Source organism: Macaca thibetana, chromosome 7, assembly GCF_024542745.1.
Source record: "Macaca thibetana thibetana isolate TM-01 chromosome 7, ASM2454274v1, whole genome shotgun sequence".
NCBI classification, from domain to species: Eukaryota; Metazoa; Chordata; class Mammalia; order Primates; family Cercopithecidae; genus Macaca; species Macaca thibetana.
The window spans coordinates 58,266,797-58,285,935 of record NC_065584.1 but is presented as its reverse complement, the minus strand read 5'-3'; positions in this window follow the sequence as shown (position 1 = coordinate 58,285,935).

The window sequence follows — 19,139 nt, the reverse complement described above, 5'->3', positions numbered from 1 at the left end:
TAACCTTTAGAGCATCTCTCTTCAAAATTAGAAGACTCAAACACATGCAATATTGCTCATCAATGTTCACAATGATGGTAGAGATTGGGCTTTAAAAAATCACTATATAAGCGAAGTGTGGCATATACATATAATGAAATATTATTCAGCTTTAAAAAGGAAGGAAATTCTGACACATGCTACAACATGGATGAAACTTAATGATATTACATTAAATGAAATAAGCCAATCACAAAAAGACAAATTGCATTCTCTTATATGAGCTACTTAAAGTAGTCAAAATCATAGAGACAGAAAGCAGAATGCTGGTTACTAGGGGCAGGGGGAAAGGAGGAATGGGGAAATTTTAATCTGTATTTAATGGATACAGAGTTTCAGTTTCACAAGATGAAAAAGTTATGGAAATAGATGGTGGTGATGGTTGCACAACATTATGAATGTATTAAATATCTCTGAACTGTACACTAAAAATAGTTAAGATGGGCTGGGCATGGTGGCTTATGCCTGTAATCCCAGCACTTTGGGAAGCCAAGGCAGGTGGATCATTTGAGGTCAGGAGTTCGAGACCAGCCTGGCCAACATGGTGAAACCCCATCTCTACTAAAAATACTAAAATTAGCTAGGTGTGGTGGTGCATGTCTGTAATTCCAGGTACTGGGGAGCCTGAGGCCGGAGAATTGCTTAAACCCGGGGGGCAGAGGCTGCAGCAAGCCAAGATTGTGCCACTGCACTCCAGCCTGGGCAACAGAGTGAGACTCTGTCTCAAAAATAAAATAGTTGGCCAGGTGCGGTGGCTCACGCCTGTAATCCCAGCACTTTGGGAGGCCGAAACAGGCAGATCACGGGGTCAAGAGATTGAGACCATGCTGGCCAACATGGTGAAACCCCATCTCTACTAAAAATACAAAAATTAGCTGGGCATGCTGATGCGTGCCTGTAGTCCCAGCTACTCGGGAGGCTGAGGCAGGAGAATCGCTTGAACCCAGGAGGCAGCGGTTGCAGTGAGCTGAGATTGCACCACTGCACTCCAGCCTGGTGACAGAGCAAGACTCCAACTCAACCAATCAATCAATCAATAAAATAGTTAAGATGGTATATTTTATGTGTGTTTTACCGCAATTTTTAAAAAAATGTAAGAAAATTAAAAGAAAAAAATAGATAAAGTAAAACAACTACAATGATAAAGGCTTCAGCATTACTAATATCGTTCTCTTGCTCTTATGGCTTGTCTTCTATTCCAGTTGTATTTGGGCTCCCTACTTTTTCTTGCCCTCCCCTCTCTCCATTGAACGTTAGCATTTTTTGTCTCATTGTGTGTCTACCTCATCAAAGTCACATCTATTACTCCAAAAGCACTAAACAGTGACTCTCAATTAGACATTATATTGTAATGTAAATAAGTTACAGTGATTATTCTCCCTCCCTCAACATGATTCTTGAGAACAATTGCCAAATGACCCCGTTCAGCATTCACTTGGACCAGTGTCTCTTATATAGGGTCACATGTCATAATCATCCGTGGATCTTTGTAAAACTACACACACTTGGGACACTGTCCTGTGGATTGTCAATCTCTGTGAAGCAGAACAGGGTCATTTTACTTCCGAAGTTCTACAGGTAATAATAAGAATTAGAATTATTGAGTGTTTATAAAGTGCCAAGCATTGTACTAAATGTTTAATTGTGATTCTGATAATTACCTCTACTTAACTTCCTTAACTAACTCCAAGCCCCAAATTACGTTTGCAATTTAGAGTATTAACGTGGAAGTCCACAATCAAGCTTAGCTAGCTTAGCAGTCCATCAATCTCATCCTGTTGTAGGAAGCACTCTGTGTGTGGGTGCGCGTGTATATGTGTGTTTGTAATTTTCCTGGAAAAAAGATTCATCGTAACTTTTATAGTTTCCTCAAAATAGTCTCTGACACAAAAATAGGCTAACAAAAACTACTTAGAATAAAATTCCTCCCACCATTATATATTCGCCCCAGAGTGTTCACCCGCACTTATTCATTCATTCACCAAATATTTATTGAGCGCCTATGACATGCAAACTGTCAAGGTTTGAGGTCAGTGAACAAAACCAAGCCCTTGTCCTCATGGAAACTTATATTTTAGAGGAATAAACAATAAATATATAGTGGGTAAGACAGTCCTTTGGCTCAGAACCTAACTTCCTAAATTACTAATACAAATTGCACAATCCACTCAGGGGCGATTGGGACTCAAAGCCCCAGGTAGTTTCAAAATCCATACTATTTCCACCATTTATTGTTGTTTTCAAATACAACATATTTTATGAAGACAAAATTTTACCTATCACCTATTACTGTGCACAGCAAATAGTGTAACAAATAAATAGCATTTTCAGTTTTATAAAACGTTAAGTACTGTTTGGCTATTCAAAAGTATTTCCAAAAAGGTACAAATAGCCATGTCTTATTTCTCTAAATTCATAAGAAAGTATGGAAGTTAGTAGGTGTTGAAAGTTTTGTGGTATTGTCACATAGTTTACTTCTACATATGTTATAAACCACGGGATACATTATTATTAATTTTGCTTTTAACAGCCAAGTACTTATTTAAAAGAACCAAATACTGTTTTAAAGGTAGTTTCCACAGATGCATGAGCTGGCCAGTACCCAACTGAAAACTTGAGGGGGACCCTCTGCACATCTCTGGAGCTTTCTCGCTTGCTTTCTCTCTATCACACTCTCTCTCTTACACTCACACACACTCTCTGTCTCTCTGGCTCCCGCTCACTTTCTCTTTTTCTCTCTCTCTCCAGCTCTTTCCTCTCCGATACTCCATCCTGTGAACTCTAGGCATCTTGACTTCTCCAGACTCCCAGCTCCATATTCTCAGACCACTGAACTATGCCTGGGTCCCCACTCCTTTTCCTGATGCCTGGAAATTCTCTCTGGGCAGTAAGCTGGGTAATCATAGGGGCTCACCTCATCTGTTTCCCATCTTTCAGGCATTATTCTTCTTTGCTATCTAATGTTCAATGGCTTGAAAACTCTTATTTCATATATATCATACATGTTTGAGGCTTGATTTTAGTTGCTTCAGTGGGTGAGTAAATCCAGTTCTTGCAACTCCATCTTGGTGAGAAACAGAAGTCTCTTTAATGTAACTATAATCCAAGTATTTTAAAAATTAAAAGTTGTGATAAAGCTTATTCAGAAGAGTAATTTTGAAGAACACAAGTTCAGTACAGAAGGAACATCTATAAACAAAGTTAGTGATAAAATGCTCCTCCCTATTGGGGCAGCCCACTCCCACAGCCCCACCACCTTGGTATATCACTGTCGATAAAGTTAAACAAGCCCATGGTGGCCTTGGCATCGGATGGATTTTGTCCAATCCAAACTCTGTCACTTACTAAATAAATGACATGCAACCATGAGTAAATGACTTAACCTCTGTGTGCCTCACGTATCATATGTAAAATGGAAATACTTGTAGTACATAGGACATAGGGTTGTTATACTAAATGAGAAATGCACAGCTACTCAGCAAAATGTTTGCTACGTATGGGCTCAATAAACAGTATGTTCTATTAATATTGTCTGAACTCCATATTTGCCACATATTTAATCTACTCAATTAAATGTCGATCATTAATGTATACATTAGTCCTTTTTATCATCCAGAAAGAAAACGTAACTAAGTTAAAACTAGCACAAACTGGTTGGGCACGGTGGCTTACGCCTGTAATCCCAGCATTTTGGGAAGCCGAGGCAGGTGGGTCACTTGAGGTCAGGTGTTTGAGACCAGCCTGGTCAACATGGTGAAATCCCATCTCTACTAAAAATACTAAAATTAGCTGGATGTGGTGGTGGACACCTGTAATCTCAGCTACTCGGGAGGCTAAGGCAGGAGAATTGCTTGAACCAGGGAGGCGGAGCCTGCAGTCAGCTGAAATTGCACCACTGCATTCCAGCCAAGTCAAAAGAGTGAGACTCCGTCTCAAAAATAAAAATAAAAATAAAATTAGCACAAACTATTCATATTCTTCAAAGCATTTAGTTTATTACACTCTGTTCCCTAAAATAAAAGGATGAAGTCACCAGGTATCTCAAAGTTATAACCTTTTCAACATTTATTCAATTCATCTCTAATTTGTCATCCCCTTTCTTCTGTCTGCAACTTTATTATTTCCCAGTTCCATTGAATTCCTGATGGGGCCTACTGAGTCCTATTTATGGTCCTTAATGGGAGCTTTGTAGGAAAAGAGAAGTAGATCTTGAGTTCCTCCTAACCAGCTCAGGCTGCTACATTACCTGTTCAGATTTTGGATTTCTTTGGCTCTTAACAATTTAAATGTCCTTTTATCTAGCTCTAAATATCTTTGAATATGACAGGATCCTGTATTTTTTCATATTTTTCATATCTATAGGACCTTATAGCTCATAAATATATTAAAATGATATTCAATTAAATTCTAGTTATTTCTCATGGCCTTATCTGGCATTGCCATCCCAGCTTCGAAGGTCATTCTACTGACAAGCACTTTATCTATATCCACAATCAAGCAACCTAGAATAGACAGAAATATTCACTCTGAAGTCAAACCATGACTATGCCAATCGCTGGTTGTGCTAGCTTGGACAAGTCACTTATACCTTCTAGGGCTCAATTTCCTTACTGTAATATGGAAAATAACTAATCGTACTTATAACAGTGTCTTATGGAGTTGTTGCAGGGATTAAAAAGAAGTACCTAAAATGCTGCCTGGCACATAATATATGCTCAATAATTTTAAGCTACTATTATTATTATTACTACTATAATTATTATTTTTGACTTGCAGTATACAGTGTTAAATATGTTTTTATGTACATTTGCTATTTGTCCTCCCTAGAAGTAAATTTTTTTTTTTTTTTTGAGACAGAGTCCTACTCTGTCACCCAGGCTGGAGTGTAGCAGCATGATCTTGGCTCACTGAAACCTCCGCCTCCCAGCCTCAAGCTATTCTCCTGCCTCACCCTCCCAAATACCTGGGATTACACGCATACGCCACCACACCCAGCTAATTTTTCTATTTTTAGTAGAGATAGGGTTTTGCCGTGTCAGCCAGGCTGGTCTCAAACTCCTGACCTCAGGTGATCTGCCCACCTCAGCTACCCCCACCCAAAGTGCCGGAATTACAGGCGTGAGCCAATGCAGCCAGCCAGCAAATTATTTTATAAACCCACAACTGGTTCATCTCTTTCAGGCCTGTGGTGGCTTCCACATACACCCCATAAATACAAGTTGAATAAGGCACATAGTTTGGTTCTTTGCATCCTAGTACACTTAGGCATATTCTAATTTACACAGTTTAAATGCTGTACTTTTGAGCTTGCTCTACCAGTAAATTTTACTAAAAACTAATGGCCAATAAAGATCCCCTGATGGTTTCCCTCAGGCTGACAGGATGATCTCTCCTCACTGCAGCTCTCTAACACTCCTGTCCACTGGGTGCTGTCACCCACCCCTCAGGCGCAGTCCCTCTGCTCTGTGCCCTACCTCTTGACACGGCTGGGTGACTCCCATTCTTCAGTATCAAGTGTCCCGGTCACTGACGCCTTGTGCCAATTGTCCTGGCTGCCTGAACTGGCCATGTCAATCTGGGCTGGAATCTCATGTTTATGTGGATCCACCGAGATGCACTGCCTCATTCTTAGAATTATAATTGCCAGAATCATAGCAATTGTTGATGACTTTATACTATGTGAAGTGCTTTCAAGAATATTATTTGATCTTTCTTTGAGACAGATAGCACTCATATTATTATTGCTAATACAAACTAGAAGGGATGAGAAAAGGTCAGGGGGTAGAAACTATTAGAACTGAGACTAGAACAAGGATTTACAGTGTGGGCATGTCATATAAACACTAAGCAAGAAAAATGTAAGGCCTGAGACTGTGCTGAATCCAAGAGAAACAAGCTGAAGGTTAGCCAACCTCTCCTGGGTGGTGTGACGGATGGACCTCTTAAGGAATTAGGAAGCACCTTGAGTGTGAATATTGAAGATTTGTTTCTCTCTAACACTGGCCTTTGAGTCCCTCTCAAAGAATTGATTCCATAAAGCCTTGATTCTAAAGTAGGCATTAGATTTCCTAGACTCTTTCTCAATCAAGGTTCCATCACAGAATTCAACCCTACAAAAATTATTTGAGTGACTATTTTCTTAATTCTTCCAAGAATGGTACAAATCTAGTACCATTCTAGATGCATAGGCAAGAAATTAATTCATTACATATAATGAATGACTTTGGGACATTACGCTTAATTCTTCCACGGAGTGTGGTTGAGAAGACCTTAAGGAGTATGAGAGAGTTTACATTAGGCCTACTATGTGGAACAGCAAACTCCACCTTATAGTAAGTGTTTCCCTTTAAGAATTAGAATAAAATTTCAGAGTCCAATGAAGAAATCCTCTCAGAACTGAGTAACCCATGGCCAGTGACAGCTCCTTATGCAGCAGTAATGCTCCATTTTAGGTATCAATCTTAATAAGAGTTAAATCTTCTATGAATCAATGTGACAAAAAAATCATAATAATCAGACTAAATGCCTATTGATGCCACATGCTTCATTGTATGGGGACTCAGTAACAGAATGTGAACAGATTAGCACCTTCCAGCCCTCTCTGCTGGGACACCATCTCCAAGGAATGCTCCGAACCAGAGTACCTTCAGGTGTCAAGACAGATGATAAACTTTGGAAGCAGGCTGAATGAATGCAGCCAGAGAGCTTTTTCTGCAAAGTACTTTCAGAGATTTGTGGAAGATGTTTCCAGAGTCTGGAAATTGATCCCTATTGACTCCAGCAGGGAAACTATGACTTACAAGCCTTGTTTTGAATATAGATTAGTGAGCCAGGGCCACTTGACAGTAAAAACAAACCAATCAGGCCTTTTCTGAACTGACGAACCCCCTCTAAGCCAAGGAAGCAAGTCTGTCTTTGCCATTAATGTATCTCTTAGTTAAAATAACAAGAAGGAGGAAATATAACCAGCTAGTTTCAAGAGAACAAATTCAGAGGAATTTCTCCTCCCATTTATTTCCTTCCATAACCTCTTTCAACATTTTAAACATTTACTTTGGGAGTGACGTAAGGAAGCAAATGCCCTCCGAAAGGAAAAAAAAAAAAAATTAGAATAAGAGCATAAAGACCTGCGGAAACAGACCCCTAAGGAAATAGAAGCGAATAATACTTGAATAAATTGGCTTAATCAAGATTAATTCTGTTTATTAACAAGCAGAATTGTTATAAAAGCTAAGTAAGCACTGGTCTGTGTCTCATTAGGTCAAATGACTCTCTTGGAAAAGATAGAACTTGGAACCACAGTGAAAGCTGCCCTCATAGTAAGGAGGGAGAGAAAGTTCTCCTACAGAGCTGTTTGATGTAAAGACCCAGAAGATAAATTAAATACAGCTTTAGTTGAGGCAAACTCTGCACTTGTTCTTCCCTTTAAAAAAAAATAAAATGTATTTGAAAGAGTGAAATAAGTGTGGAATTTTACATTTAAACACTACTTAATCCATTTATGAAAGTAACAATAGCTAACATTTTATCTCCATCAAGAGCCATAGTAAGTGCTTTGTGAATTCTCTCCTGTAGTCCACACTACAAAGCTAGGGAAAAGTACTGGTATTATCTCTTTTGACTAAATTAATTGGTCCCTTTTCTGTTACTTTGGATTTTTTAAGTATATACTGCATACTTACTATGTGCTAGGTACTGTGCTGGCCTCTAGGTGTGGTCCCTGCCCTCAGGAAACTTATAGACAATACAAAATATTTAAAAAAAAAAAAAAAAAAACAGGGGGCTATGGTAGAAAATAATGAAGGAGGAAGAAATCTGCTCAAGTGGCCAGGTCAGCTAAAACCTGAGAGATAATAAAGAACCAGCCATGTGATGAGCAAGAGGAATGAGCAAACCAAGGCAGAGCATGTGCAAGGGCCTGAGCTAGACAGAACTTTGTGTATTTACAGTTTAAGAAGAAGGTGGAGCCTGGCACGGTGGTTCATGCCTGTACTCCCAGCTTCTCAGGAGGCTGCAGCAGGATTATCCCTTGAGTCCAGAAATTTGAGCCTAGTCTGGGCAACATAGTGAGACTCCATCTAAGAAGGTGGGTTTGTGAGAAAACAGTGAGCAAGAGGGAGGGGAGCATGAGATAATTTGCAGAGATGAACATAGGCCAGACCGCAAAGGAGGTTTCAGAACTTGTTACAGAGTTTGGGTGTATTTTAAGTACAATAGAAGCTCCTGAAAGGTTTTAAGCCCAAGAATAATAGGATCTGATTTGCATTTTTTTAGTTACTCAAATGGATCTTTGGAGACTGGATGTAGGAGTTCATAAAGGAAGGCAGAGATACAAGTTAGGAAACTAGTGTTTAGGTAAAGGAGACAGTGGCTTGGGCAGCCTATATCATGGCTGTGGAAAAGAAACAGGGTCAAGGAACACTTTGGAGGCAGAATTAATTGAGTTCCACCTTTCACACGGTTCTAAAATAGCAGTTACCACATTCTCTCTTAACTGTTCCTTTGTCTCTTTCTGCCAATAACTCCCATCTCTCTCTAAATGCAGGAATCATATTTCACCTTCTGTGATTCCTCAAAGCCAAAGATAGTGCCTGATAAATTCTCAATAAGTATTTGATAAATACATGTTAATGAGGTAAGAAAGATGCAACTTACTCTGGGGGGATTAACTACCTGCTCTGTGTTGTCTTACCTAGGTTAAAATTATGAAAGGGCAAAGCAGGCAAGTTCTACTCTGAAAGACATGGAGTCATTCTAGCAGTCCTCTAGAGTAGGAAACCCAGGACTACGATATGGAGAATTTGAAGATTCTAGCTAAAGGGCATGTGGATAGTATTGAGATTGGGTAATCCAATCCCCTGCTTCTCAGACATCAGAAGAGGTAGTATAGTGTACTGGTTAAAAGAATGGACTTTGATACTAGGTTCAAATCTTACACCAGATCCTCTCTAGCTATGTGGCTTTGTGTACATTACTTAACATCACTGTGTTTTATCACCTGTTAAATGGGGTAATAATAATGCTTAACGTGGTAGGCAGAATTACAGCCTCCCAAATACGTCTACTTCCTAATCTTTGGAAACCTATAAATATGTTATTTTACATGGCAAGGCAGAGTTAAGGTTGCAGATGGTATTAAGGTCACTAATCAGTTCACCTTAAAATAATGAGATTACATACCTCCAGCACACCACAGTCACCCTAGGGAGAAAAGGTCAGTCTATCTTCCCCATGAGCCTCCACTACCCTGCTCATCACCAGAAGGGGCCCCCTGGCTTAGGCCCACAATGCAGCCACCCCTATCCTGGGCTGATTGCTTCTATTGGTAGCAGCCCTGCATTTCTCTAGGGTAAAGCCCCAAAAGACAAGTGAAAGGTCTGCTTCCATTGCCACAGCCAAGCTCCCCACCCCTGCTGCATCCAAGCTAAGAAGGGAACATAAAGCCTGAGATCACCCCAGGCTGCAGTGTGAAGCCTAGGAATGCCAAGCCAAGGTCTGCAGCCAGCAGTTGAGTAGGAGAGGAGCCCACACTCCCAGAGCACTGAGAGGGAGCACAGCTGAGAACATGAGGAAAACACACGGGAGCCATGTGGCTGACCAAGAGGCCCACCTACTGGCCGTTACACTTAAGCATCATCTACTGGATCACAGCCCAAGCTTCAACACCAAAAATGCTTTGCTAATATACCCCCCTGTGAAACCAAGGACAAGAATTCAGCAACAAATAAAGACTCTGCATAAAGCCTCAGCCCTCTGAAAACATCCAGAAATGAAGTCAACTTACTACACCCAAATTACATCATAGGTAAAGGAACACCCACACAAACATAAGAAAAATCTAGCACAAGAACTATGGCAACTCTAAAAGTCCAAGTGTCTTCATTTCTCCAAGCAATTGCAAAACTTCCCCTGAACACGTGTTTAACTAGGCTGAACTGGCTGAAATGACAAATAAAGAATTCAGAATATGAATAGGAAAAAAGATCATTGAGGTTCTGGAGAAAGTTGAAACCCAACCCAAGGAATCTATGGCTTATAATAAAATGATACAGGATTTACAGATAAACAAATGCTGAGGGATTATGTCACCACCAGTCCTGCCTCCCAAAGGAAGCACTAAATATGGAAAGGAAAAACTGGTACCAGCCACTGCAAAAACACACCAAAATATAAAAAAACAATGACACTATGAAGACACCGCACCAACTAATGTGCAATAATAAAAAATAATCAGCTACCGTTATGACGACAGGATCAAATTCACGCATAAAATATTAACCTCAAATGTAAATGGACTAAATGCCCCAGATTAAAAGACACAGACAGGCAAATTAAATAAAGAGTCATGACCCATCAGTGTGCTGTATTCAGGAGACCCATCTCATGTGCAAAGACACACGTAAGCTCAAAATAAAGGGATAAAGGACTATTTACCAAGCAAATGGAACGGAAAAAAAAAAAAAAAAACAAAACAAAACAGGGGTTGCAATCCTAATCTCTGGTAAAAACAGACTTTAAACCAACAAAGACCAAAAGAGACAAAGAAGGGCATTACATAATGGTAAAGGGAACAATGCAACGAGAAGAGCTAACTATCCTAAATATACATGCACCCAATACGGGAGCACCCAGATTCATAAAACAAGTTCTTAGAGACCTACAAAGAGAATTAGACTCCCACACAGTAAAAGTGGGTGCCTTTAATATCCTACTGTCAATATTAAACAGATCAATGAAACAGAAAATTAGCAAGGATATTCAGAACTTGAACTCAGCTCTGGACCAAGCAGTCCTAATAGACATCTACAGAACTCTCTATCCCAAATCAACAGAATATACATTCTTCTCAGCACCATATTGCACTTATTCTAAAACTGACCACATAATTGGAAGTAAAACACTCCTAAGCAAATGCAAAAGAATGGAAATCATAATAAACAGTCTCTCAGACCACAGTGCAATCAAATTAGAACTCAGGATTAAGAAACTCACTCAAAACCACACAACTACATGGAAACTGAACAATCTGCTCATGAGTGAATACTGGGTAAATAACAAAATTAAGACAGAAATAAATAAGTTCTTTGAAACCAATGAGAACAAAGACACAATGTACCAGAATCTCTGACAACAGCTAAAGCAATGTTTAGAGGGAAATTTACAGCACTAAATGCCCACATCAGCAAGTGGGAAAGATCTAAAATTGACATCCTAACTTCACAATTAAAAAAAGAAACCAGAGAAGCAAGAGCAAACAAATTCAAAAGCTAGCAGAAGACAAGAAATAACAAAGATCAAAGCAGACCTAAAGGAGACAGAGACACGAAAAGCCCTTCGAAAAGAAATCAATGAACCCAGGAGTTTGTTTTCTGAAAAGATTAACAAAATAGATAGATCGCTAGCCAGACTAAAAAAGAAGAAAAGAGAGAACAATCAAATAGACACAATATAAAAAGATAAAGGGGGGCAGTCCCAAGATGGCCGAATAGGAATACCACCAGTCTACAGCTCCCAGTGTGAGGGACACAGAAGACAGGTGATTTCCGCATTTCCAAATAAGGTACCGGGTTCATTTCATGGGGGCTTGTCAAACAGTGGGTGCAGGACAGAGGGTGCAGCCCACCAAGTGTGAGCTGAAGCAGGGCGAGGCATCACCTCACCCAGAAAGCTCAAGGGGTCAGGGAATTCCCTTTCCTAGCCAAGGGAAGCTGTAACAGATGACACCTGGAAAATCGGGTCACCCCCACCCTAATACTGTGTTTTTCCAACAGTCTTAGCAAATGGCACACCAGGAGATTATATCCCACGCCTACCTCTGAGGGTCCCACACCCATGGAGCCTCACTCATTGTTAGCACAGCAGTCTGAGATCAAACTGCAAGGTGGCAGTGAGGCTGGGGTGGGGCGCCCGCCATTGCTGAGGCTTGAGTAGGTAAACAAAGGAGCCAGGAAGCTCGAACTGGGTAGAGCGCACCACAGTTCAAGGAGGCCTGCGTGCCTCTGTAGACTCCACCTCTGATGGCAGAGTGTGCCAAACAAAAGGCAGCAGAAACCTCTGCAGACTTAAATGTCCCTGTCTGACAGCTTTGAAGAGAGTAGTGGTTATCCCAGAATGGAGTTTCAGATCTGAGAACAGACAGACTGTCTCATCAAGTGGGTCCCTGACCCCCAAATAGACTAACTGGGAGGCACCCCCAAGTAGGGGCAGACTGACACCTCACATGGCCAGGTAACCCTCTGAGATGAAGCTTCCAGAGGAACGATCAGGCAGCAACATTTGCTGTTCAGCCATATTTGCTGCTGTGCAGTCTCTGCTGCTGATACCCAGGCAAACAGGGTCTGGAGTGGACCTCCAACAAACTCCAACAGACCTGCAGCTGAGGGTCCTGACGGTTAGAAGGAAAACTAACAAACAGAAAGGACATTCACGCCAAAACCCCATCTGTACGTCACCATCATCAAAGACGAAAGGTAGATAAAACCACAAAGATGGGGAAAAAACAGATCAGAAAAGCTGAAAATTCTAGAAATCAGAGCACCTCTCCCCTTCCAAAGGAACACAGCTCCTCACCAGCAACGAAACAAAGCTGGACAGAGAATGACTTTCACTAATTGAGAGAAGTCTTCAGATGATCAAATTTCTCCAAGCTAAAGGAGGAAGTTCAAAGTCACCACAAAGAAGCTAAAAACGTTGAAAAAAGATTAGATGAATGGCTACTTAGAATAACCAGTGTAGACAAGTCCTTAAATGACCTGATGGAGCTGAAAACCATGGCACGAGAACTACATGATGAATGCACAAGCTTCAGTAGCTGATTATATCAACTGGAAGAAAGGGTATCAGTGATTGAAGATCAAATGAATGAAATGAAGTGAGAAGAGAAGTTTAGAGAAAAAAGAGTAAAAAGAAACAAGCAAAGCCTCCAAGAAATATGGGACTATGTGAAAAGACCAAATCTACGTCTGATTGGTGTACCTGAAAGTAACGGTGACAATGGAAAGAAGTTGGAAAACACTCTGCAGGATATTATCCAGGAGAACTTACCCAATCTAACAAGGCAGGCCAACATTCAAATTCAGGAAATACAGAGAACACCACAAAGATACTCCTCGAGAAGAGCAACTCCAAGACACATAATTGTCAGATTCACCAAAGTTTAAATGAAGGAAAAAATGTTAAGGGCAGCCAGAGAGAAAGGTCGGCTTACCCACAAAGGGAAGGCCATCAGACTAACAGCAGACCTCTCGGCAGAAACTCTCCAAGCCAGAAGAGAGTGGGGGCCAATATTCAACATTCTTAAAGAAAAGAATTTTCAACCCAGAATTTCATATCCAGACAAACTAAGTTTCACAAGTGAAGGAGAAATAAAATCCTTTACAGACAAGCAAATGCTGAGAGATTTTGTCACCACCAGGCCTGCCCTACAAGAGCTCCTGAAGGAAACACTAAACATGGAAAGAACAAACACTACCAGTCACTGCAAAAAACTGCCAAATTGTAAAGACCATCAATGCTAGAAAGAAACTGCATCAACTAATGAGTAAAATAACCAGCTAATATCATAATGACGGGATCAAGTTCACACATAACAATATTAACCTTAAATGAAAATGGGCTAAATGCACCAATTAAAAGACAAAGACTGGCAAATTGGAAAAAGAGTCAAGACCCATCAGTCTGCTGTATTCAGGAGACCCATCTCACATGCAGAGACATACATAGGCTCAAAATAAAGGGATGGAGGAAGATCTACCAAGCAAATGGGGAAAAAAAAAAAAGCAGGGGTAGCAATCCTAGTCTCTGATAAAACAGACTTTTAAAAAACAAAGATCAAAAGAGACAAAGAAGGCCATTACATAATGGCAAAGGGATCAATTCAACAAGAAGAGCTAACTATCCTAAATATATATGCACCCAATACAGGAGCACCCAGATTCATAAAGCAAGTCCGTAGAGACTTACAAAGAGACTTACACTCGCACACAATAATAATGGGAGACTGTAACACCCCACTGTCAACATTGGACAGATGAACAAGACAGAAAGTTAAAAAGGATATCCAGGAATTGAACTCAACTCTGCACTAAGCAGACCTAATAAACATCTACAGAACTCTCCACCCTAAATCAACAAAATACACATTCTTCTCAGCATCACGTCGCACTTACTCCAAAATTGACCACATAGTTGGAAGTAAAGCACTCCTCAGAAAATGTAAAAGAACAGAAATTATAACAAACTGTCTCTCAGACCACAGTGGAATGAAACTAGAACTCAGCATTAATAAACTCACTCAAAACCACTCAACTACATGGAAACTGAAACAACCTCCTCCTGAATGACTACTGGGTACATAACAAAAAGAAGGCAGAAATAAAGATATTCTTGGAAACCAATGAGAACAACAACACAACATACCAGAACCTGTGGGACACATTTAAAGCAGTGTGTAGAGGGAAATTTACAGCACTAAATGCCACAAGTGAAAGCAGGGAAAATCTAAAATTGACACCCTAACATCACAATTGAAAAGAACTAGAGAAGCAAGAGCAAACATATTGAAAAGCTAGCAAAAGGCAATAAATAACTATGATCGGAGCAGAACTGAAGGAGATAGAGACACAAAAAAACCCTTCAAAATATCAATGAATCCAGAAGCTGGTTTTTTGAAAAGACGAAAAAAATTGATAGACCACTACCAAGACTAATACAGAAGAAAAGAGAGAAGAATCAAATAGATGCAATAAAAAATGATGAAGGGGATATGACCATCGATCCCACAGAAATATAGACTACCATCAGAGAATACTATAAACACCTCTATGCAAACAAACTAGAAAATCTAGAAGAAATGGATAAATTCCTGGACACATACACTCTCCCAAAACTAAACCAGGAAGAAGTTGAATCCCTGAATAGATCAATAACAGGCTCTGAAATTGAGGCAATAATTAATAGCCTACCAACCAAAAAAAGTCCAGGACCAGATGGATTCACAGCCTAATTCTACCAGAAGTACAAAGAGGAGCTGGTACTGTTCCTTCTGAAACTATTCCAATCAATAGAAAAAGAGGGTATCTTTCCTAACTCATTTTATAAGGCCAGCATCATCCTGATATCAAAGCCTGGCAGAGACACAACAAAAAAAGAGAATTTTGGACCAATATCCATGATAAACATCAATGCAAAAATCCTCAATAAAATATGGGCAAACAGAATCCAGCAGCACATTAAAAAGCTTATCCACTATGATCAAGTGGGCTTCATCCCTGGGATGCAAGGCTGGTTCAACATTCGCAAATCAATAAACGTAATCCAGCATATAAACAGAACCAAGGACAAAAACCATATGATTATCTCAATAGATGCAGAAAAGGCCTTTGACAAAATTCAACAGCCCTTCATGCTAAAAACTCTCAATAAATTAGGTATTGATGGAATGTATCTCAAAATAATAAGAGCTATTTATGACAAACCAACAGCCAATATCATACTGAATGGGCAAAAACTGGAAGCATTCCCCTTGAAAACTGGCACAAGACAGGGATGCCCTCTCTCACCACTCTTATTCAACATAATGTTGGAAGTTCTGGCCAGGGCAATCAGGCAGGAGAAAGAAATAAAGGGTATTCAGTTAGAAAAATAGGAAGTCAAATTGTCCCTGTTTGCAGATGACATGATTGTATATTTAGAAAACCCCATCGTCTTAGCCCAAAATCTCCTTAAGCTGATAAGCAACTCCAGGAAAGTCTCAGGATACAAAATCATTGTGCAAAAATCACAAGCATTCTTATACACCAATAACACACAAAGAGCCAAATCATGAATGAACTCCCATTCACAATTGCTTTAAAGAGAATAAAATACCTAGGAATACAACTTACAAGGGATGTGAAGAACCTCTTCAAGGAGAACTACAAACCACTGCTCAATGAAATAAAAGAGGACACAAACAAATGGAAGAACATTTCATGCTCATGGATAGGAAGAATCAATATCATGAAAATGGCCATACTGCCCAAGGTAATTTATAGATTCAATGCCATCCCCATCAAGCTACCAATGACTTTCTTCACAAAATTGGAAAAAACTACTTTAAAGTTCATATGGATCCAAGAAAGAGACCACATTGCCAAGGCAATCCTAAGCCAAAAGAACAAAGCTGGAGGCGTCATGCTACCTGACTTCAAACTATACCACAAGGCTACAGTAACCAAAACAGCATGGCACTGGTATACCAAAACAGAGATATAGACCAATGGAACAGAACAGAGCCCTTAGAAATAATACCACATGCCTACAACAATCTGATCTTTGACAAACCTGACAAAAACAAGAGAGGAGGAATTGATTCCCTATTTAATAAATGGTGCTGGGAAAACTGGCTAGCCATATGTAGAAAGCTGAAACTGGATCCCTTCCTTACACCTTATACAAAAATTAATTCAAGATGGATTAAAAACTTAAATGTTAGACCTAAAACCATAAAAACCCTAGAAGAAAACCTAGCCAATACCATTCAGGACATAGGCATGGGCAAGGACTTCATGTCTAAAACACCAAAAGCAATGGCAACAAAAGCCAAAATTGACAAATGGGATATAATTAAACTAAAGAGCTCCTGCACAGCAAAAGAAACTACCATCAGAGTGAACAGGCAACCTATAGAATGGGAAAAAATTTTTGCAATCTACCCATCTGACAAAGGGCTAATATCCAGAATCTACAAAGAACTCAAACTTACAAGAAAAAAACACCACCATCAAAAAATGGGTGAAGGATATGAACAGACACTTCTCAAAAGAAAACATTTATGCAGCCAACAGACACATGAAAAAATGCTCATCACCACTGGTGATGATCAGAGAAATGCAAATCAAAACCACAATGAGATACCATCTCACACTAGTTAGAATGGCGATCATTAAAAACTCAGGAAATAACAGGTGCTGGAGAGGATGTGGAGAAAGAAGAACACTTTTACACTGTTAGTGGGACTGTAAAGTAGTTCAACCATTGTGGAAGACAGTGTGGCAATACCTCAAAGATCTAGAACTAGAAATACCATTTGACCCAGCCATCCCATTACTGGGTATATACCCAAAGGATAATAAATCATGCTGCTATAAGGACACATGCACACATATGTTTACTGCGGCACTATTCACAACAGCAAAGACTTGGAACCAACCCAAATGTCCATCAATGACAGACTGGATTAAGAAAATATGGCACATATACACCATGGAATACTATGCAGCCATAAAAAACGATGAGTTCATGTCCTTTGTAGGGACATGGATGAAGCTGGAAACCATCATTCTCAGCAAACTATCGCAAGGACAAAAAACCAAACACCACATGTTCTCAGTCATAGGTGGGAATGGAACAATGAGAACACTTGGACACAGGAAGGGGAACATCACACACCGGGCCTGTCGTGGGGTAGGGGGAGGGGGGAGGGATAGCATTAGGAGATATACCTAATATAAATGACGAGTTAACGAGTGCAGCACACCAACATGGCATATGTATACATATGTAACAAACCTGCACATTGTGCACATGTATCCTAGAAATTAAAATATAATTTAAAAAAAAAGATAAAGGGTATATCACCACAGATCCCACAGAAATACAAACTAACATCAGAGAACACTATAAAAAACCTCTACACAAATAAATTAGAAAATCTAGAAGAAATAGATAAATTCCTGGGCACATACACCCTCCCAAGCTAACCCAAGAAGTCAAATCCCTGTATAGACCAATAACAAGTTCTGAAATTGAGGCAGTAATTAATAGCCTACCAATCAAAAAAAGCCCAGGACCAGACAAAATCACAGCAGAATTCTACCAGAAGTACAGAGAGGATCTGGTACCATTCCTTCTGAAACTATTCCAAGAAATAGAAAAAGAGGAACTCCTCCCTAACTCATTTTATGAGGCCAGCATCATCCTGATTCCAAAACCTGACAGAGATACAACAAAAAAAGAAAATGTCAATATCCCTAATGAACATTGATGTGAAAATCCTCAATAAAATATTGGCAAACTAAATCCAGCAGTACATCAGAAAGCTTATCCAACATGATCAAGGCGGCTGCATCCCTGGGATGCAAGGCTGATTCAACATACACAAATCAGTTAACGTAATCCATCACAGAGCCAATGACAAAACCACACAATTATCTCAATAGATGCAGAAAAGGCCTTCAATAGAATTCAATACCCCTTCATGCTAAAAACTCTCAATAAACTAGACATTGATGGAACATATCTCAAAATAGTAAGAGCTATTTATGACAACCCCATAGACAATATCATACTGAATGGGCAAAAGCTGGAAGTATTACCTTCGAAAACTGGCACAAGACAAGGATGCTCTCTCTCACCACTCCTATTCAACTTAGTATTGGAAGTTCTGGCCAGGGCAATCAGGCAAGAGAAAGAAAGGGTATTCAAATAGAAAGAGAGGAAGTCAACTTGTCTCTGTTTGCAGATGACATGATTGTATATTTAGAAAACCCCATCATCTCAGCCCAAAATCTCCTTAAGCTGATAAGCAACTTCAGTAAAGTCTCAAGATACAAAATCAATATGTAAAAATTACAAGCATTCCTAGACACCAATAATAGAAAAACAGAGAGCTAAATCATGAGTGAACTTCCATTCACAATCGCTACAATGAGAATAAAATACCTAGGAATACAACTTACAAGGGATGTGAAGAAACTCTTCAAGGAGAACTACAAACCACTGCTGAAGGAAATGAGAGAGTACACAAACAAATGGGAAAACATTCCATGCTCATGGATAGGAAGAATCAATATCATGAAAATGATCACACTGCTTAAAGTAATTTATAAATTCAATGCTTTTCTCATCAAGCTACCATTGACTTTGGTCACAGAATTAGAAAAAAAAACTTTAAATGTCATATGGAACCCAAAAAAAAGAGCCTGTATAGCCAAGACAATCCTAAGCAAAAAGAACAAAGCTGGAGGCATCACACTACCTGACTTCAAACTATACTACAAGGCTACAGTAACCAAAACAGCATGGTACTGGTACCAAAACAGAGATATAGACCAATGGAA